Raw genomic sequence first — 24,275 nt, forward strand, 5'->3', positions numbered from 1 at the left:
TGACTATCTTAGCATGATAGTCCAGAATAACACGACACAGATATAGCCAATCCATGCCCAAAATGACATCGAAATCCACCATACACAATAATAACAGAACTACTCGGGCCTTCAGACCCCCAATAGTCACCACACATGACCGGTACACACGGTCTACAACAACAATATCGCCCACCGTCTATTAGTAGAAATATTAGAGATGCTTATGTTCTTGATTCCCCATGTGCCATATTATTCTATCATCTGTTCATGGGTCTCAGAAAAATACGTAAGTTGAAAAAGTTTACTTCATGATATAATTCAAAGGTATAATGGTCTTACAATACTCAAAGAGATTTTATTGACGTACTTTTCATGCATTGCATTCATGTAAATTGACCCATGACCAAATGACATTATATATGTGTATATATGTATATATCTATATGTATTTGGGATATGGGAAAAGGTTACGACGTTATATATGCATCAGCACCTGATCAGCTGGTATACGTTGATAATTTTCTCACAGTGGCCGAGATGATATGATGGGATACCCTCAGAGGCCTGATGATATTACAAAACATTACCTATGCACGACATGGCATTCATACGCATATGCATGACACTATAATTATTTCATGATTTACAGAGTTATCCAGACTTACAGGTTGAGTCATTTACTCTATATTTCTTCCATGTCTGTTATGTACTTATTTATGTGTCTTACATACTTGGTACATTATTCGTACTAAAGTCTCCTTTGCTTGGGGATGCTACGTTCATGCTCACATGTCCCAATAGACAAGTCAAGAGCCCTCCAAGTAAGCTATCATCTCAGCGGAAGATGTTGGTGCGCTCCATTTGCTTCGGAGTTGCTTTTTTGGTTAATACGATTTAGACGTGTATTGTTTGGTATGGTGGGACTCTGTCCCGACCTTTATGAAAATTATGTATTCTTAGAGGCTTGTAGACAGATGTCATGTACGTAAAAGATTGTATGGCCTTATTGGCCTATATTTAGTATACGAGTGGTTATTTTGGTCTTATAGGCCCGTATGTCTTATGTATAAGTTGGTATCACATGTTGTACTCTATTTATCTCATGGCAGCCTTCCGACTCGATTATATATGATAGTATGACATGAAAAGATACGTTATGTTGGTACTTGATTGAGTAAGGTACCGGATTTCCATTGCGGCCCATCGGTTTGGGTCGTGACACCTTAGTAGTAGTATCATTTTAAGTATGTCACGTTCTAGTTGTTTAGTAGTTGTATGCCGTTTCCAACTTCGAGTTTATATGAGCCTTTGCCGGTTATTCCGATGACTCGATACGGTCCTTCCCAAGTCGAGCTAGTTTTCCTTCGTTCGGGTTCTTGGTATGTAGTGTTACCTTTCTCAATACCGAGTCCTCGACTTGAAAATGTCGTAGGTTGGCTCTTCAGTTGTAGTATCTTTCTATTTGCTGCTTCTGGGCAGCTAACCGGATCATAGCGGCCTCCCGCCTTTCGTCCAACAGTTCCAGGCTCGTGATCATAGCCTCACCGTTTGACTCCTTGATAGCATACTGGAATCTGAGGCTCGATCCCCCTACCTCGACTGGTATTAAGGCTTCAGCTCTATAGAATAGAGAAAATAGGGTGGTCGTTGTGCTTGACTTCGAAGTCGTACGGTATGCCCACATGACTTCGGGCAAGATCTCCTTCAATTTTCCTCTCGAACTGGTCAACTTCTTTTTCAGGTTTTGGAGTATAGTCTTGTTCATTGATTTCGCCTGCCCGTTCCTACTAGGGTGATAAGGTATTGATATTATCTTCTTGATCTTGTGATCTTTGAAGAATCAACTCGCCTTGTTGCCGACAAATTACTTTCCATTGTCGCAAACAATCTCGGCTGGTATCCCAAATTGGCATATTATGTGATCTCAGATAAAGTCAATGACTTCTTTCTCTCAGACCTTCTCGAATGCCTGGTCCTCGACCCATTTGGAAAAATAATCGGTTATAAATAGTACGAATTGAGCTTTATCAGGGTGCCCATGGCAGGGGACCGACGATGTCCATTCCCTATTTCATAAATGGCCACAGAGACAAGACCGAGTGGAGCATTTCTCCTGATGATCCTTTGGCACTTGTTGCATTTTCGTACAAATTCTTTCGTATCCGTCTCCATTTTGGTCCAGTAGTAGCCGACTCTGATGAGTTTTCGAACTAATGATTCAACCCTCGATTGGTTCTTGCAGGTTCCCTCGGGAACTTCTTTCATGGCGTATTCGGTCTCTCCCGGTACCAAGCATCTGGCTAGTGGGCCAAAGAAAGTCCTTCTGAACAATGCCCCTTCGACCAAGCTAAATCTGGCAGCTTTGGTGCGCAGTGCTTTCGATTCTTTGGGGTCCGAAGGAAATTTTCCTATTTTCAAGTAATCTATATAGTTGTTTCTCCAATCCCAAGTTAAACTCGTTGAGTTCACTTTGGCATGACCTTTTTCTATCACCGAATTTATCAGTTGCACCACCCGAGTTGAATTCATTGGAATCGACCGACGACCCCAATTAGCCAGCGCATCAGCCTCACTATTTTGATCTCAAGGTACATGTTGCAAGGTCCATTCCCTAAATTGGTGTAGGGTTACTTGTAATTTGTCCAAGTAGCTCCACATCCGTTCTTCTTTTACTTCGAACATTCCATTGACTTGATTTACCACGAGGAGAGAGTCGCAATTGGCTTTGATCAGACCTGCAATCATGACCTTATACTCGGCCTCATTGTTAGTCAATTTCACAATTCTAATAGATTGCATGATTACACCTCCCGTAGGAGGTTTTAATACGATACCGAGCCTGGACCCCTTTGTGTTAGAGGCACCGTTTGTGAAGAGAGTCTAGATTTTCGAAGTAGTCCTCAAGGTTAGAAGTAGTTCCCTTTTGACTTTGGGTATTAAAGCTGGCCACGAAGTCAGCCAAAATCTGAGACTTTACGGCAATTCGGGGTCGATACTTGATATTGTACCCGCTAATCTCCATGGCCTATTTGGCCAACTGTCCTGAGATCTCCGGCTTATGCATAATATTCCTCAGCATGTAAGAGTTTACGACACAATATGGTGGTACTGAAAGTACGGCTTTAGCTTCCTGGAAGCGCTTAATAAATCGAGCGCTAACTTTTCCAGGTGAGGATACCTCGATTTGACCTCGCCCAGAGTTCTACTGACATAGTAAATAGGAAATTACGTACCTTCTTCCTCCCAGAATAAGACACCACTTACTGTCACCTCAAAAACTGCCAAGTAGAGGTACAATTGTTCTTCTGCCTTCAGAGTGTGCAACAATGGGTGGCTCGATAGGTGTCGCTTGAGTTCTTCCAAAGTTTGCTAGCATTCCAGGATCCAGGAAAAGTTCTTCTTCTTCAATACTGAGAAGAATCGATGGCTCTTTTATGAGGACCTTGAGATGAACCAGCCCAAAGCGGCTATACACCCGGTCAGCCTTTGAACTGCCTTAATAGTGTCCATCATGGTGATGTCTTTTATGGCCTTTATTCGATCGAGGTTGAACTCGATCCCTCAATTGGATACCATGAACCTAAGGAATTTGCCCGATCCAACCCCGAATGCGCATTTCTCCAGGTTTAGCTTCATGTTGTATTTCCTTACTATGTCGGAGGTTTCCTGCAAATGTTTCAATTGGTCCTCTGCTCGCAGGGACTTGACCAACATATCTTCAATATAAACCTCCATCGATTTCACTATTTGTTCTTTGAACAACCGGTTTACTGAGCATTGGTAGGTGGCATCGGCGTTCTTTAATCCAAACGACATTATGTTATAACAGTAAATGACAAATTTGGTAATGAAAAAGGTCTTTTCTTGATCATCTAGGTGAGTATTTTGGTTGTACCCGGAGTTGGCATCAAGAAAGCTGAGTATCTCGTGCCCGGCCATCGCGTCGATCATTCGATCGATGCTAGGCAAAGGGAAAGAATCCTAAGGTCATGCTTTGTTTAGATCTTGTAATCCACACACATTCTTAGTTTATTTCCCCTTTTAAGCGTTAGTACTACGCTAGCTAGCCAGCCCAGGTATATAACTTCCCGGATGGACCCTATTTTAAGAAGTTTGGATACATCATCCTTGATGAATGCATGTTTGACTACGGATTATGGCCTCCTCTTCTGTTTAACCGGATGGAACTTCGGGTCCAAACTCACCTTACGAGTGGTCACCTCCGGTGGGATCTCTGTCACGTCAAGGTAGGACCAGGCGAAATAATTGATGTTAGTTTTAAGAAAATAAATAAGTTTTCTCTTGAGCTCGGGGGTTAACCCCGTGCCCAGTATACCTTATGATCTGATAGGTGTTTGATTAAAATGACTTGCTCCAACTCCTCAACCATCAATTTGGTGGCGTCGGTGTCATTGGGAACTATGAAACATCTCGTGACACCATAATCGTCCTCCTCGTCCGGTCCTTGTTCCTCCGGTTTCTCAAGTTAGATCGAGGCCGGTATCAATGATTGCTATTCAATCTCTTCCTTTATGGTTGGTTCCGCGTTCCTTGATGTCGAGATTCCTGGCACCGAGGTTACCTTATCAATATCGAACATCTCCTTTGTGGCTGGTTGTTCTTCATAGACTATTTGACTCCCCCCGGTCTGGGAAATTTAAACGCCTGGTGTAAGGTCGAGGGTACTGCCCTAGTATAGTGAACCCATAGCCTTCAAATAAGAGCGTTATACCTCATGTCCCTCTCGATTATGTAGAACTTTATTTTTGGATTATTCTGGCAGTGTTCACTAGCAGGGTTATTTCTCCTTTGGTGGTCTCACACGCCATGTTAAATCCGTTCAACACCCAAACTGCAGTACAATTTGGTCCTGTAACCCCAATTGTTCTACGACCCTCGATCTGATGATGTTGGCCAAACTACCTGGATCAATTAGCACACGTGTAACTCGAGATTTATTGATAAGTACGGATATTACCAGTGCATCATTTTGAGGCTGCACGATGCCCTCGGCATCTTCGTCACTGAATGAAGTGGCTTCCTCCGGGATATAATATTTGGTGCATTTTTCCATAGTGATAGATACTTTAATGCGCTTTATCATTGGTCCTTGTAGGACATCAACACCAATGATCATGTTGATTACGTGTTGAGGCTCTTCTTGTTCGACCTGTTTGTGGCATCCTAGTGTCACGACCCGGATTTTCCACCCTCGAGAGTCGTGATGGTGCCTACTAGTGAAAGTTAGGCAAGCCAACCATTTGAATTATTTATCTTTTTCCCATTTTTAATCCTTTAATAATTAAGAGCCAACGTTATATAAATAGCGGAAATTAAAAGCAAAAGATTGAAACTTAACATATTAATAAAGATGCCAATACCAATCCATACACAAACTACCCAAGACTGGTGTCACAATTCCACAGACTGTCTAGGATTACTACAAATAAGGGTCTGGAAGATTTATTACAACACTATTTCTGAAATACATAAAAGAAATAGAATGAAAGGATAGGAGAAGACGCTAAGGCCTGCGGACGCCTGCAGGACTACCTCGAATCTCCGAATGGACTGAAAGCAGCAACCCAAAGCTACGGTCCGTATGCTCTAGTATCGGGATCTGCACACAGTACAGAGTGTAGTATCAGCACAACCGACCTCATGTGCTGGTAAGTGCCTAGCCTAACCTCGACGAAGTAGTGACGAGGCTAGGACCAGACTACCAAATAACCTTGTGCAGTTAAATCATATACAACGAAAAATAAAAGTAGGAATGTATAGTTAAGGATGGGAGGGGGAAACATGCTGCGGGGAAATATCAAATAATAATAGAAGAATAGCAAGTAAATATAAGGAACACCATAACTGAATTATCAACAGGAATCAGAAATCAAACAAGTGCACGACATCACCCTTCATGCTTTTACTCTCGTCCTCACCACAAGAATCAATATAATCTGCACGGAATCACCCTTCGTGCTTTTACTCTCGTCCTCACCATAAAAATCAATATAATCGGCACGGAATTGTACATCATGCGGCACGACATCACCCTTCGTGCATTACACTCTTCCTCACAAAAATCATACACGGCATCACCCTTAGTGCTTTAACACTCTCTCACCAATACAATGCACGACATCACCCTTCGTGCTTTAACACTCTTCCTCACCCAAACAACAATCACAAGTAATAAGGGCAAGTAAATAAATAAAATCACAATAAAATCCTGGCAAAGGAACAATATCAAAAGCATCAACATCCCGGCAAGGGAGATAGCATTAAAAGCAACAACATCCCGGCATGGAGACAATATAATAATCCTCTTCTCTTTTTCACACTTACTTCAAAACTCACTTCACAACTTGAGCCAATGTTCTATAAGGTTCAATTGCCAATTATACTTCCACAATTCATTTTAAAACTTGAGCCAACGCTCTTCAATATTCAAATACCAATATTACGTCCACAAGCTTGGTTCAACAATAGAAATCATCACATAATGCATGAACAATACAAACAGAGTCACATTATTCATAGTGTAAGACTGACGGGCATGCTTGACACCAACGTATAGATACTCGTCACCATATCTATATGTCGTACTCAACAAAAAACACATAGAAAATAGGACACAACTCCTAATCCCTCAAGCTAAGGTTAGACCAAACATTTACCTTGATGCCATGAACACAACTCAAGTCTCAACTATCGCTTTACCTCTTGATTCCACCACCAATTCGCTCGTATCTAGCCACAAGTTACTTAACTATTTCAATAAATGCTAAATGAATCAATTCTAATGCATGAAAATAGGTTTTCTAAAGTTTTTCCCAAAAATTAAAAATCGACCACGGGCCCACATGGTCAAAACCTGAGGTTCGAACCAAAACCTGATTACCCATTCCCCCACAAAACTAGTTATGTAATCTGTTTTGAAATAGGACCTCAAATCGAGGTCCAAATCCCCAAAATTTGAAAACCTAGGCTCTACCCAAAACATCCAATTTCCCCCATGAAACCCCTTGATTTTGAGTTGAAACCATGTGAAAAGATGTTAAAGATTGAAGAAAACGAGTTAGAAATGACTTACAATCGATTTGGAGAAGAACTTTTCTTTGGAAAATCGCCCAAGAGAGTTTATGTTTTGAAAGGGTTTGAAAAATGAAAGATTTTCGGCTAAGTCATGAATTTGCAGGTCGCAGATGTCGCAATTGCGACCAGGGTTTGCAATTGTGAACCCCTTCAAAACTTGCTAATATCGCATTTGCAATCACTGTTCGCAATTGCAAACTCGCATTTGCGATGGGATAGTCACATTTGCGACAAATGGGGATTTCTGGGTTTTTTCGCATTTGCGAGGAAATGCTCGCAATTGTGAGCAATGATGGCCAGGGCATACTTCGCAATTGCGAAGAGCCCCTTGCAATTCCCAAGCCTGATAGGCTCGCAATTGCGACACCTGGCCTCGCAATTGCGAGATCAGAGCCTGCAAAACATACCCGCTGAAACCTGCAACTTTTCTAAGTTAAATTCCACTCCGCGACCTATCCAAAACTCACCCGAGCTCTCGGGGCTCCAAACCAAACATGAACACTAACCTAAAAATATCATACGGACTTGCTCGTGCAATAATCACCAAAATAACATCAACAACTATGAATTTAGTATCAAAATCAAAGAAAATGTCAAGAACTTTCAAAGTTTCAAATACTAAGGTTCCGAATCACGTCATATGACCTCCGTTTCTTACCAAATTTTACAGGCTCGACTTAAATCACATATAAGACCTATACCGGGCTCCGAAACCAAAATACGGGTCCGATACCATCAAATTCCAAACAAATTTCATTTACAAAAACTCATATATATTCCAGAAAATAATTTTCTTTAAAAATTCATTTCTCGGGCTTGGGACCTCGGAACCCAAGTCCCATATTTTCCTACGGACCCTCCAGGACCGTCAAGTCATGGGCCTGGTCCGTTTACCCAAAATGTTGATCGAAGTCAACTTAAATTCATTTTAAAAGCAAAATTTATTATTTTTCACAGATTTTCACATAATGACTTTCCAGGACTGCACACGCAAATTGAGGTGAGACAGAAAGAGGTTTTAAGGCCTCGAAACACAGAATTTATTTCTAAAACAAGTGATGACCTTATGGGTCATCACACCCTGTTCCTGAAGTGATTTTTGGCTCGATAACTCAGGAATTCTCGGAGGTGCTTGAATAACCGGGAAACTTCTTCTTTTAACTGTCGGCAATCTTCGGTCCTGTAATCGTGAGTGCCATGATATTTACACATCAAATTGGGATCTCTCTGGGTAGGGTCTAACTGCAAAGGTCGGGGCCACATGGTCTCTTTAATTCGTCATGTCACGACCAAAACTGATGGGTCATGACGAGTACCCGAGTCCTACCTGTCGAACACCCCTAAGCATGCGTCTAAGATATAAACATGAATTAAGGGTAGGTCATGAATATCATATATCAATAAACTGCTGAATCACATGAATAACATACGTGATGAAAACATGTCCAAAAGACATATATACATATACATGCGGAATATGGTAGGGCGAGCCGACAAGGCTGCTATAGACATCTATATATCCAAAATTAAAAGCCGACAAGGTCACATACTATCCAACTATACATGACTGTCTACAGACCTCTAGTAGAGTGTACAACTGTATGAAGGACGGGACTAGGCCTCGTCGTACCCATATTTACATACAAAAATAGCATACCAAAATCAATAACAGTGTCACGACCCAAACCGATGGGCCGGGACGGGTACCTGGTACCTTACTCAACCGAGTACCAACATAACGTATCTTTCTTAATAGATCATCATATACACATGCATACGGGCCTAATAGGCCAACATGATCCTTTATAAACTCAAAACATAGGCCGACAAGGCCGTATAATCTTTTATGTACACGACATATGTCTACAAGCCTCTAAGAATACATAAATGTCATAAGGGTTGGGGCAGAGTCCCGCCATTCCAAACAATACACGTCTAAATCATACTAACCAAACGAGCAACTCCGAAACAAATGGAGCGCACCAACATCTTCTGCTGAGCTGATAGCCTACTTGGAGGGCTCTCAACCTGTCTATCGGGACCTGCGGGCATGAAACGCAGCGTCCCCGGGCAAAAGGGATGTCAGTATGAATAATGTACTGAGTATGTAAGGCACATAAATAAATACATGAGAGATATGGAAGACATATAGAGTACATGACTCAACCTGTAAGTCTGAATAACTTTGTAAATCATAAATTACATTTAACGTCATGCATATGCGTATGAATGTCATGTCGTGTATAGGTACATGTTTCATAATATCATCAGCCTCTGAGGGCATCCCATCATATAATATCGGCCACTGTGGGCAAAATCATCATCGTATACCAGCTGATCAGGTGGTGGTGCGTATATAAAGCCATAACCTTTCCCATATCCCGTATACATATATATACATACATATATACGCGTGTATAATGCCGTTTGAGTGCATACATATATATGCGTATATAACGCCGTTTGAATCATATTTCAGCCACTGTGGACAACATCATCATCATATACCAGCTGATCATGTGGTGGTGCGTATATAACGCCGTAACCTTTTCCCATTCCATATACATATATTTACATATATATACGTATATAATGCCACCTGGTCATGGGTCAATGCACATGAATGCAATGCATGAAAAGTACGTCAATAAAATCATTCGGAAGTTCATAAGACCACTTTGCCTCTTGAGCAATATCATAAAGTAACATCTTTTCAACTTTCGTATTTTTCTGAGACCCATGAACATATGATAAAATATTATGACACATGGAATTTCAAGAACATAGATATCTCTAATACTTCTATGAATAGAGTAACTCATGGAATTTGTGCATTTGCACGTTTTGTTTGTATCATATGGATCATGCCAAAAGAAAGAAGGGATAACCTTAACACACCTATTCCCGGAATCATTTGAACAAATCTGCTTCTGCGAAATATAGACGAAACTCTGCTTTGAAACTCTCGAAATTTAGAAGCGAACTTGGTATCTCTTGAAATTGAAACGTTGGCTATCATTGAATTGGTGAACGAACAAAAATGATTCTGCTTTTTGGTTGAAATTAGAATTGGCAAAAAGTTTGTAGCTCCTTCACGTTTTTGGTTTCATAAAGAATGTAAACGTTTTTCTTTTCACGTTTTTACTGGTTCAAGGCAGAACGCCAATGTTTTTTGATCTTGAATGAAGTGTTTTCCCAATGTAAAAAGCTTACAAGAGTCTTCATTTTGATAAGACTTGTGAACTAGTCTTTAATCCTTGTATGACACATGTAAAGGTGACTAATGAGTCACCTTAATCATGAAGGGAGGGGCTGCCACAATTCTCCATGGGTCATTGATTAAATTTTTGTCCGCTTATTAGTTAATTGGGTAATGTTCCGTTACCCGGTAACTAACCAATTACCCGTATAATTTAAACATTATCCCGAATTACTTAAAATTCTATTTATTTTGAAAATACTTTATATATACTTTATATATTATACTACCGCGGTCATATGGTACCTTGTATGGTACTAGTTCATAATTATCGTGTATTATCACTCGACCCATATTTTATTTCAAATTGACCACTTTCAACGAAGCTCGTTTTCTTTAATCCATGTACCCTCTTATTCTTTATAACACTTATTTATTGCTTACTATAAATAACGTAAGTACATTAACGTCAAGATGATCTCATCCGCGATTCTTACATCGGTTAACTGAAAACGAAATTTTAACGTACAATACTTCAGAGTGCAACATCGTCGTAACTTAATAATGTGAAGTGTGACATCGCCATAATATAATACTGCAAGGCACAACATCATCTTAATATAATACTACGGAACGTGATATCGACGTAATATTGCGGGGTGTAACATCATTCCCCTCTTTGGAACATTCGTCCTCGAATGTTGACTAATGCTCTTATCATTTTCATAACTTATATCTTCCGAATACTTTAGAACTTCCCTTGCCATCTAGGTGACTGTTTTGTGAATAAGTCCAAAGTACAGGGCATTCCTCCCTCAAGCCTCCTTCTCACACCACAACTTGTAGTCAGAATCCTTCTAATCTCGTAACTGTTGCTACCTTTCATTATGCAGCCTCTATGATAGTGACCTTGTAATTGTGCCTATACGAATCTCCTCTCATTTTTCCTTCGTCCTTTAGCCAATCTCTAGGTGTTACTTTGTAAATATATACTTGGCTTAATAGGATACCGCTTTGGGCATCTATAGGTGTACTGAAGTCCTTCACTCGGTACTTTGTTGAACTTACGAATATTGCTATACTTTTTTTCATCAATCCATTTATCCATCCGTATGACTTTACTGCATCAAGATAGGTCATATTATACCGTAACTCTTACCTCGATTTCTCGTTACTGAGGTCTGCTACCAAATTCCAGGTTACTTTCATTACTTATCCAATACGTATAAATTTATGTCCTTTAATGCTTCCATATTACTATCCATTTTAAGAGTGACGACCTAATATCCTCTCATACTTTGTAACTTTTATCCATACATTGTTGACTCACTTCAATTTTGATTCATAATCCACCCCTAATAACTCAACCTTTTATGTAATATTGCAGCTAGGATTCACGTTTTATCGGGGAACATCTGAGATGATTAGATTGACCCACTTGGGGCGATACCCTACTTTCATAACCGTATCTCACGGCATCCCAATGTGATTCACCTTGCGTGGGTATTTTAATCTTGTCCAATTCACGAGATCCCTTTCTTTTATCCGTCAGATCATTACTTAATTGAAGGCCCAAACGTCATTTTTTTTGTCTATAATAATTACCCCTCGTTCTATTAACAGGGTAGCATTCCATTTTCTCTAAATGCTATAAATCTTAGATTCCTTTGAGTTCATTCATGCTATACTGAACTCTTAATAACTTAGAGAAACCATTATCTCTATTGTTTTTATGGACTTAATCCTGAGGACTTATCCATTCTCGTCGCCTTTTCACTTTTCTTTCCTCATTCTTACTCGTGTTTTCTTAAAACTTTGTTGCTCTACAATACTTTAGCTTGCGACCTATAAATATCCATTTATAATACTCACAACTTTCCTTCAACTTGCTTACACCATATATTTCCTTATATTATTCTGGAATGTCAAGCGATACATCACACCGTCTCCAACTCTTCTCTATTCTCTTAACTAGATCTCTCAGTACTTAGAAACCATAGGTTGGAAGACATGCCGCTGATGATGCCGTTCTCATTCCCGGTTACTGGATCCCCGTGCTGATAGCCTTTTATCTGAAGTCTGGACTATTCACGATCTTCTGCCTTTGAGTATCTCATACGTTGTTCACCTTTACCTTACTTACCTTAAAATCTCGCATCGTATCTTCTATCTCTTTCCTGACCTCCCTTCCACCTAGGTGTAATTCACGTTCATAACTTGAAGCTCTATTATAATACTCGCACCTCTCGTACATACGCAATCCAGTGGGAGCTTTGTACTGACTTCTTATGAGGCTGGTACTTCTTCTAACTGGCTTCCTTGTAAAGCCATTATAGATTATGATTGTTGTGTTATTTCTCTTGAATGTCTGATATTAAGAGTGATTCTGTCATGTTCTCAAGCACAACTTCTATAATTTTTCTAGGTCCAATAATCAGACTCCTTATTTACTTAAGTGACGTAATTCTTTAGTTTCATCTTCTTTCTGATTAGCCTTTACGTAGACTTAAGCTATCTTTCAATCCGTGGCTCATAATATCAGTTGTTACCTTAGCCTTTCATGGGCATTATGGAATATCCATGACACAATATTCTAACAATTCAATCCTTTATCTATGCCCTAGGCTCAATTCTTTCTTTTAACTTATACTGGAGTATTTTATGGTTGCATGATTGTCAACAAATATGCTGCCTAAATAATACTCCAAAATCTTGAGTATATCCATAACGTACTAACTCTACGTCATTGATCAAATAATTCTTTCGTTCCATCTTAGCTTTCTTTCAACGTAAGTTATTACTTTTCCTAGTCTTTATGCCCCCTCATTACGTCCATACTTAGCTTATCTTAGTGCCCACACTTGCTAGAGTTTTCATACAACTCATATTATCTCGAATATTACTTTTAATTCTTACTTCCCTTTCATTTGCCACGGTAGGTGCCACTTTCCTTTGGAATGCTTACAATATTGTTGCGAGATTGTTGTTACACGACCATTTCTTTTTTAGGTCATTGTGCTTAGGTTGAAGCCTTATTTCTTATCTCCTTAGCTAGTCTTTCGTTGTAGTACTTAGGGAGAACCCTTGACCCTCGTAAAGCTGTGAGCTTATTACAGACCTTTTTGATGTCCTTACTTGTCTATAATCATTCGTAGTTGCTTAATTTCATGCCCTTGTGCTTGTATAGTTTCTTCTGAACTGATATTTTGACTGCCTTCCTAGTGGCACTTTCTTTTATCCCCATAACACTCATATGGTACCTTTAACCACCCCGACTCTTGTTTGAATATATCTCAAGTATTATAATGATATTTTTCGAGGTTGAATTCTCCATGTTAAGTTCTACTATGTTTATCTTACACGATTTGATGACTCGTCTGTAACCTCCTGTTTAGACATAACTGGAATCTTCCTGACCAATTAGTAACTACTCGTTGGCCCATTCTCATATCAATATTCCTCGTAATCTTTCTTGGGTTATTTCATTTGTCTTAACTTACGTCTCGCACTGGCTCCTTATTTATTAATAACAGTTCGGCCAGGAACCTTTACTTCATCTCCTTGACGTCGTGCTTGCACAATATTCTTGAATCGTAACGTATCTATAAGATTTTGATAAGTGTCATCTCATTCCTCTTTCATTTATCGCATTCTTCCTTTACCATTCCATGGTCACTAGAACCACTTAATTCTGACTTAATGTCACATCACTCCATATTCCCCCCTTTAGGGGTGTACTAAGAGTTGAAGCCACGAGAATTTACCTATAGATGTTTTACCTCTTCATCTTTGGCGTTGTTTCACAACACCAATGATCCTTACTCGTCTTGCGACAATCCTTCTGTACCAAATATGACAAATTCCCTTACTCGCGAGGGTGGCACTTAGCTTAACTGGCACATACAGTCTCTTAAGCTTAACTTTGCTCACATTGCTTGCTTTAGGGAAGCGTCTCCCTGGATGGCCATTCTCTGAATTTCTCATGAATCTTCTTTTGTTGTCCATTCTACTATTGGCGGGACAAAATCTGAAATTCCCATGATGTCGAGTACTTTCCAATTATTCAGTCCCTAATTCATATTTAGTTTATCTTGTTTATCAGTCCATACTGATCTCTGTTACACTAGGGATTAACTCTCCCCTCTGGTAGTCGCGTTGGATTCACTAACTTATTTCTCGAAATGATGATATAACCTTATGGCCTATACTCTTTTGTTGTCTTAAGGCCCATCACCTTTCGTCTCTTCCTTCATTTGAATGAGGGAAGCTAAAATAAAAAATATTGGAAGGAAGGGAAAATTGGAAGATGAATCTTTTACCGACTATAGGTTCTGTAACATTCTACCGTTTTCATCCATGTATCCCACCTTATTCATATTGCTTCCTTATCTCTCTTCTCATTACTCTGCTAATATTTCTGCATATCCCTTTCCTTGTGAAAACTTCAATACGACATTCTTTCGCTTTTAGCTTTCCTTTGCTCCATCCAGTGGCTCTTCAAATTGCTTAACGTTCTCACTTTACTAGGGCCGCGAGCCACACTAAGGTAATATTTATCCCTTCAAGGCTTATAGTGCATGTCTTTGTAGTACTCATATCTAGCTGTACTATTTTAGGGTGCACCATCGAGGTGTCTCACAGGAGATCCATTACCACGTTTGCACTATCCTTCAGAAATGTCAACTAACTCTACCAATCCATCAACTATTTTGGGTTACTATATCCCTAGCCGGATCCTGATAAATCGTCCTTTTCTTAAACTATGTTTGTTAGCCCCCCACAGGGCATAACTGAGATGGGTACGGCCAATTGTACATACCTCTGTTACCATTGAATATAACTCAAAAAGCTTACATTCCCCTGCTTGAATTATAAACACCGTTAATCTTCATTAACTGGGCGCCTCGTACTTTTCTTCATCTTACTTCTTTTACTTATTGACACTTGTATTTACCTTCTAAAGCTCTCATTGTCTTTCACCATAAAGGTGGATAGGCATTCTTACCTTAAGGCTCCTTATCAAGAGACTTACACCTTTCAGTACGCACATGATCTGCTGAAGACCTCATATTTACTTATCATAAGCATGATACAAAGTCGAGTTCCTCTACTTCAGCACTTCCACAGCTATATCTCTTATCGATCATCTTTCTGAACGTAGGCATCGTCTTATTACGAATAAAAAATAGAAGCTCGGGACTTGAATTCTTATAAGTGAGCTCTACCATACGATCTAGAGTAAGAAGAAAGAGTGATAGTCTTAAATGCCCTGTAGCCTCCTGCTTATAAGTGTGGTGCACGACACACCCATAAGCAAGAATCTACTAGACACGTCTTGTAGACTCCCTAGGACAGAACTGCTCTGATACCACTTTTGTCACGACCCAAACCGATGGGCTGGGACGGGTACCTGGTACCTTACTCAACCAAGTACCACCATAACGTATATATCTTAATAGATCATCATATACACATGCATACAGGCCTAATAGGCCAACATAATCCTTTATAAACTCAAAACATAGGATGACAAGGCCGTACAATCTTTTATGTACACGACATATGTCTACAAGCCTCTAAGAATACATAAATGTCATAAGGGTCGGGACAGAGTCCCGCCATACCAAACAATACACGTCTAAATCATACTAACCAAACGAGCAACTCCGAAGCAAATGGAGCGCACCAACATCTTCCGCTGAGCTGATAGCCTACTTAGAGGGCTCTCAACATGTCTATCGGGACCTGCGGGTATGAAACGCAATGTACCCAGGCAAAAGGGACGTTAGTACGAATAATGTACTAAGTATGTAAGGTACATAAATAAATACATGAGAGATATGGAAGACATATAGAGTACATGACTCAACCTGTAAGTCTGAATAACTTTGTAAATCATAAATTACTTTTAACGTCATGCATATGCGTATGAATGTCATGTCGTGCATAGGTACATGTTTCATAATATCATCAGCCTCTGAGGGCATCCCATCATATCATATCGGCCACTGTGGGCAAAATCATCATCGTATACCAGCTGATCAAGTGGTGGTGTGTATATAATGCCATAACCTTTCTCATATCCCATAAACATATATATACATACATATATATGCGTATATAACGCCATTTGAATACATACCCATATATGCGTATATAACGCCATTTGAATCATATTTCAGCCACTGTGGGCAACATCATCATCATATACCAGCTGATCAGGTGGTGGTGCGTATATAACGCCGTAACCTTTTCCCATTCCATATACATATATTTACATATATACGCGTATATAACGCCACCTGGTCATAGGTTAATGCACATGAATGCAATGCATGAAAAGTACGTCAATAAAATCATTCGGAAGGTCATAAGACCACTTTGCCTCTTGAGCAATATCATAAAGTAACATCTTTTCAACTTTCGTATTTTTCTGAGACCCGTGAACATATGATAAAATATTATGACACATGGAATTTCAAGAACATATATATATCTAATACTTCTATGAATAGAGTAACTCATGGAATTTGTGCATTTGCACGTTTCGTTCTTATCGTATGGATCATGCCAAAAGAAAGAAGGGATAGCCTTAACATACCTGTTCCCGGAATCATTTGAACGAATCTGCTTCTGCGAAATATAGACGAAACTCTACTTTGAAACTCTCGAAATTTAGAAGCGAACTTGGTAGCTCTTGAAATTGAAACGTTGGCTATCATTGAATTGGTGAACGAAAAAAAATGATTCTGCTTTTTGGTTGAAATCAGAATTGGCAAAAAGTTTGTAGCTCCTTCACGTTTTTGGTTTCATAAAGAATGTAAAAGTTTTGCTTTTCACGTTTTTACTTGTTCAAGGCAGAATGCCAATGCTTTTTGATCTTGAATGAAGTGTTTTCCCAATGTAAAAAGCTTACAAGAGTCTTCATTTTGATAAGACTTGTGAACTAGTCTTTAATCCTTGTATGACACATGTAAAGGTGACTAATGAGTCACCTTAATCATGAAGGGAGGGGCTGCCACGATTCTCCATGGGTCATTGATTAAATTTTTATCCGCTTATTAGTTAACTGGGTAATGTTCTGTTACCCGGTAACTAACCAATTACCCGTATAATTTAAAAATTGTCCTGAATTACTTAAAATTCTATTTATTTTTAAAATACTTTATATATACTTTATATATTATACTACAGCGGTCATATGGTACCTTGCATGGTACTAGTTCATAATTATCGGGTATTATCGCTCGACCCGTATTTTATTTCAAATTGACCACTTTCAACGAAGCTCGTTTTCTTTAATCCGTGTACCCTCTTATTCTTTATAACACTTATTTATTGCTTGCTATAAATAACGTAAGTACGTTAACGTCAAGATGATCTCATCCCCGATTCTTACATCGGTTAACTGAAAACGAAATTTTAACGTACAATACTTCAGGGTGCAACATCGTCGCAACTTAATACTGTGAAGTGTGACATCGCCATAATATAATACTGCAAGGCACAACATCATTTTAATATAATACTACGGAACGTGATATCGACGTAATATTGCAGGGTGTAACAAACAGCTCTGGATCAAGTGGAGCACACCAACTCTCACTGATCAAAGATCCTAAAAATGGGGACCGTCAGCTTGTCTACCTGCACCTACGGACATGAAACTTAGGCCCCGGGAAATTGGAGCATCAGTACTAATAATATACTGAGTGTGTAAGGCATGAAAATCAATACATAAAAGACATAAAAGAAACATGGAGTAAAGGAATCCGCATGTAAGTCTAAATAACTTTGTGAATCCTGAAATATTTATAAAGTCATGCATGTGCGTATAAATGGCGTATCATGCATAGGTATATGGGTACATAACATCATCAAGCCTCTAAGGGCATCTCTTCATATCATCTCGGCCTCTGTGGGAGAAATCATCAGCATATAAAAATGATCAGTTGGTGGTGCGCATATAACGCCGTAACATTTTTCCATATCCCATATATGTATAATATACACGTATATAACGCTATCTAGTCATGGGTCAATGTATATGTATAAATGAATAAAATGCATAAGAAGTAAGTTAATAAGATTTCTCGGAATATCATAATATCAATATGCCTTCGGATAAACTTTATCAACTACGTATTTTTTTGAGACCCGTGAACAGAAGATATAATAAGACACATGGGAAATCAAGAACATAGGTACCCCTAGTGCTTCTATGAATAGAGACATTTATGAAAGTTGTGTGTTTGCTCGTTTCATTTGTATCATAGGGATCATACTAAAAGGAAAGAAGGGATAGCCTTAACATACCTGAGCCGATTTTCTTGACAATCCCTCTAACACACGTCAATCGCGACAAAACACGTAACAACGAGATCGAAGTAGAGAAAAATCCGTATAATATTCTTGAGAAGGTTATATCGGGCTCCCTTAGGATTGCAAATCCCGTTGCTATGACATTGTAGGGGTTCATAAGAACTTTTGGTGAAGCTACATCCATTACCTTAGAAGCATATACATTCCCCCTTAATGACATATGTAGGCGTCTTTATCATAGGTGTGGGCCCCACTTTATATGATGACTTAGCCAACAAATTTCCTAAATATTCCACCTAGTCCCTAGCCAAAGAGTCATTGTTACCTAAATCCTTTGCTGCCACGTTGAGTCTCCATTAAGCTTATTCACAATTTCCTAATTAGCTTGTTAATCTCCCACTAGATCAATAATTAATCAATTACCCACATAATTAAGAATTATCTCAAATTACTTAAAATACTAATCAATTTTAACACACTTTATATGTCTTATTATCATGGTCATGTGGTACCTTGTATGACACTAGTCTATAATACCGGGTATTATAGCTTAGACCGTATTTTATCCCAAATTGACAACCTTTAACAAAACGCATTTTCTTTGATTTGTTTACCCTCTAACCTTCACGACACTTACTTATACCCTGTTATAAATAGCATAAATACTTATAACCTCAAAAATAATCTCATTCCCGAGCCTACGTCGATTAACTTACGGCAAAATTTTAACGTACGAAAACGCGAAATGTAACATGTCCTATGGCTGACATGATGCTAGTGGCGTCCACGTTGAAGTTTTATTCTAACAATCTTGGTGCTTCCCTGCTCCCGAGCGTCCTATCGAACTCATTTTTGCTCATCAGGCCTCGGCCATTGGGAGCTCAATCGCTTTTCTTCTCGTTCCTTGTAGTATGGCGCCCGGATCCGTTTCCTTTTCGGTCCGGCTGTGTGGTTGATACTGATATCGGACCAGCCTTACTTCTTAACCAATGGCCCTCTTAGATCTATCATCGGCCCTGATGGGGTAAACAGATCCAGAAGGGGCCCCGAGTTGGTCGTCCTCGACCCTGATCTTTGACTGGTACCTGTTGTGGACGTCGACTCAGGTCACCGCCGGGTACTCCACTAGATTTTGTTTTAGTTGTTGAGAGGCCAAAGAGCATCGGGGTTAAGCCCATGAGTGAATTCCTGAATGGCCCAATCATCTGCAACCGGAGGTAGATCCATTCGTTCCATCTGGAACCTTGACATGAACTCCTTAAGCATCCTGTTGTCCCTCTGTTTGACATTGAAAATGTTTGACTTTCTGGTCTCGACTTTGATGTCCCCGGCATGGCATTTACGAAAACATCGCAAGCATAGAAAACAAATCAATGGAATTTTGGGGCAAGTTGTGATACTATATCATTGCTCCCTTGGACAAAGTCTCCCCAAACTTCTTCAAATAATACCGACTCGATCTCATCGTCTTCCAGATCGTTCCCCTTGATTGTGCATGTGTAGGAGGTTACGTGTTTATTGGGATTCATGGTCCCATTGTATTAGAATATGTTAGGCATATGAAACCTCTTTGGGATCGGCTTCGGTGCCGCGCTCGAAGGAAAAGGCTTATGGATAAACTTCTTAGAGTCCGGCCCCTTCAATATCGGGGGGTGCTCCCGAGATCTGATCGACCCTAGAGTTGTATGTTTCCACCTTCTTGTCATTAGCCTCAATCTTCTTCTCACCTGACTCCACTCATTTTGTCATCTCTTCCAACATCTTCATTACCTCGGGATTCACCCCGGACTCAACTTCACCCGGTCTCTTGATAATTTGCTTATCTCTTCAAGTGCTTTCCTGGGATCGTTCGAGCTCGACCCTGTTAGGGGCGTGGCTTTGATTCTGCACCCGCGATATCGCCTCCTGTTGAGCCTGCAATATTTCGAAGATTAGCGTAGGCTCTCACTATCACCTTCGCCTTCGGGCGCTTCCCGATCTATTGGTTAGTGTCCCCCGCGAATACTATTTTCGGGATCAGTTGGCAAATTGACGTTGATGGCCACCTGTGAGTTAGCATCAGCCGGATCGGCAACTGGGGCATCGTTGGGATCAGCATGAGGCACCTCGTTGTTGGGAAGCAAATTATTATTTCGCCATGATGGCCAGACTCAGCGTCAACGTTCAAGTGAGCAGATTGAGAGTTTGACATTTTTGGGCTGGCCTGAAATTAAGACTTCAAAGGATAAGCGTAAAATAGAGTGTGTTATGGAGATTCGTATCAAATCACCACTATTATCCTTAGCTCCTCGGTGGGCGCCAAATTATATACCCCAAAATTGGGTAACAATTAAATTTGTATGCGGTTTTAAGGATACGTGGATTGATTCAACACAAATAATCAATAATATTGGGTAAACGAGTTAAAGACGAAATAAACAATCAAACCTATTGTAATGTTATGGACAAGCCCGAACTTGATTGAACAATGACCTCGTTCTCGATTTGATCCTCGGTTCGAGCCCAGTTGTGAATGAAGAACAGAAAAATTAAATAAGAACTTTAACAGTAGCTAAAGGTCAGAAAAATAAACTTGTATTGCTTTGATTTGCGTGTTATAGTGTGTCTTACAAAAGATAAACTTCCCCTTTATATAGTAGGAGAGTTTTATCCTTAGTATAAGTCTAAAAAAGGTAAAAATCTTTCTTTTTCGTTAATTACTGATCCTTAACCGACATCGAGCAAGAGCCGCGCCGTGATATCCAGTTGTGTGGGGGTATCACGGCCCTCTATCCGTCGTGTGTAACAGTTTGTCGTGTTTCCTGAGGCCTTAGAACTCATTCTTGGCCCGGGGCGCATCGCTTTATCATACCCGATGACGAGCACATCGTTCACTCTTCCTGGATCTCGATACGAGGGGTCTCTAACCTCAATTACAATCTTGTGCATTTGTGCCCTTCTTTTGTTTTCTCACCGGAAAATCGGGGAGACATTACCCCGATTTTACCGTACACTTTTAAAATGGACTAACTAGAAATGATGTCAACGAGATAATATATTAAGAATTATAAAGTCTTCAAATGAGTCGTTTTATTAAGAATTAATATATTCAATATTAGTAGGCTTAATAGATGCCTGGGAGCTATGCCAATTTAAACGACTAAGAATATTACTTTCATTTCTTAATAATAAACCGTTCCTGTCTCTCCTTTTTTTCTTCTTATTTTTCTTTTCACAGACAATTCCCTATTTGTTGAAATCTAAAATAACTTGTGGCTTTCGCCCCACAACATAGGATAAGCAATGAATAAAATTTTTAGAATGTCAAGCCAATTCGAAAAGAGACAAGCTTGATACGACGAAAAGTCGCTGTATTTGCTTGCCGATTGCAGCTCAACCGCATAAGTGTCTTCTGCGCACAGTGCCATTAATAGAGGAACCAGGCCATTTTGATCTTCATTTCCATCTTTGTCAAATTTTAAAATAATTGGATCTCACACAATATTAAAATATTATCCGAAGTTCCGAACTCAATGATTTTGTTTACAAATTAGACTACGTCGCTTGTTGTGTCATCTAAATATTCACCAAACTACCTACACTTATGTTGTAGTTTAAGCTAGCCTCTGGACATAGATTTGATTGAATTTTAAAAAAATAGTTTTGAAAGTTAAAATTGTGTTTGGATATGCATTTTATTTGAAAAAAAGTTGAAAATTTATGAGTGGAAGAAAAAATTTCACCCAAAAACTGCCATAAACCAGCTTTTGGGAACTTGAAAATTTTTGAATTTTTTTCCCACAACATGATCATATTTTATAAACAAACAAAGTTTAAAAAAAATTAAAAAAATAAAGTCAAAATCTATAGTCAAACGAGAGCTTAATAATAAATTGGAACACTAATTCAAATTTGAGCAAAAGAAAAAAAGTACTCCCTTATTCCTACCTACCTAAGTTGTGTCGTGCATAAAGTTATTTGATATTTATACTGGTGCAAAATAACATGTATTCGACAGTGGCATTTATAGAAATTTTGTAAGTAGTTTGAAGAAATACATTAATTATTGTACTAACAAGCAATGTTACTTTTATATTTTTATTTTACTTATTATTTATAAACACATATGTAATTAGAAAAAGTTCGACAAATGTTTCATGGCACCAGTTGAGACAAGGTATATTCGCCTTGCTCGTAAGCTCTAATGGGGACATCAACCGTATTAATAAAATAATAAAAAAAAAAAAAAAAAAAAAAAGTTCCGACCCACCTCACTCCCCAGTACTCGAATCCAAGACTTATATTTAGGATTTTTGCCTTCGCTGTTTAACAGCCATTTCTGGATAAAACATAAACAAAAACGTGGGCCACCTGTTAATGGACAATTTTGCGAATCAAACTGTTCCGGTTCTGTCTCAACTCTCAACTTTAAAAAATGAAAATCTCTCAAGAATGGAGTGGAATAGCTACAGACACATACCTCCCTGTTTAATTACAGATTTTAAATAGGTCTTAGAAATTTAAATCTTTTATGTCGACGATTTTATGTGTGTAGCGAATTTATTTCAGGTACACTAATTAATCAATCAAACACTAATTGATTTCAGGTAGACGAGAAAAGTAAATTAGTTTTCCTTTGAACTTTGCGAATGATTCGAATTTGTCCTTGAACTTTATGAATGGTTCTATATTTTCCCTTTGTGCTGCTGTCGTTAGCCTAAACTAAGCCATTTTGGTAATGATGAGGGTAACAACGAAACACTTTTTTAACGGAAATAAATTTAATTAAATCATATAGTTCGGAGGTAAAATTGAACTTATGCCCATAAACATATAACACCAAATAAATGAGAATCAACGTCTGGGAATCAACGCTAACATATTTTCTTCTAACTATTAATAAGAGGGAATAAGCACACAGGAGGTCAACATGCCTGCTTGGCATAACTGAGGGTATTTCAGTAATTTCATAAAAAGTGAGCAATATCATTGGTCGAAAAGTAATTGCACTGTAGATGCTAATGCTATATAAAGTTTTCAGTGTCTCGACGAAATTACCCTTGTTTACCTCATCAACCATCAGCCCATTCCCTGTACCACTTTTTGAAGTTTTATTTTTGCCCCTGTTTTCATCCTTTATTATATATTTGCTTATATGTGTTTTAGTAATTTTGGCAAAAATTTATTGGACACAATTTATACTTTTGATAATTCTACTTTTGGGCACAATTTATATACTGAAAAGTAATAGATATGGTGTGAGAACATATTTTCTCTCTTTTTTCCCCAATCTCCATAATTTTACTTTTTGACGGACTAGTGTATTCTTCTTAGTTTTATTTTTTTAAAATTGCAGGAGTACTCTACACAAGAATTCAAGCTTTTTACCTCAACTTTAAATAAATAAAACAAGAGACAAGATTTTATAACAAATTATATAATACTGATAAATCCAATTTAACTCATAGGAAAGGCTAAAATCTCTCTACACAAAAACTAAAGACTAAATCTATCTCTACATTTAAAATGGAAAAGACTCAACTTTTTAAAGGAACTAGGTGTTGCAAACTGCTTTTCATTGTTTAACATAACTTTAACAATTCAATGTAAAGTTACGTTAAGCCGTAATACTTCAAAAACGAAAATTTGTTTATTTTTATTTTAAATTAGCATAGTTTAATTCATAATACAACAATAA

The 24,275-nt window shown here is 38.7% G+C and overlaps 1 long non-coding RNA gene across 1 annotated transcript; it reads right to left on the reverse strand.

The window, feature by feature from the left end:
* Positions 1 to 15,746: 15,746 nt before the first annotated feature.
* LOC142181499 (uncharacterized) lies at positions 15,747 to 17,011 on the reverse strand. Its single transcript, XR_012710161.1, has 2 exons — positions 16,878 to 17,011; positions 15,747 to 16,021 (listed from the first exon to the last, which is right to left on the reverse strand). It is a non-coding gene; the product is annotated as an uncharacterized LOC142181499 (long non-coding RNA).
* Between the last annotated feature and the right edge of the window lie 7,264 nt (positions 17,012 to 24,275).

This window comes from Nicotiana tabacum, chromosome 6, assembly GCF_000715075.1.
Source record: "Nicotiana tabacum cultivar K326 chromosome 6, ASM71507v2, whole genome shotgun sequence".
Taxonomy (NCBI): Eukaryota; Viridiplantae; Streptophyta; class Magnoliopsida; order Solanales; family Solanaceae; genus Nicotiana; species Nicotiana tabacum.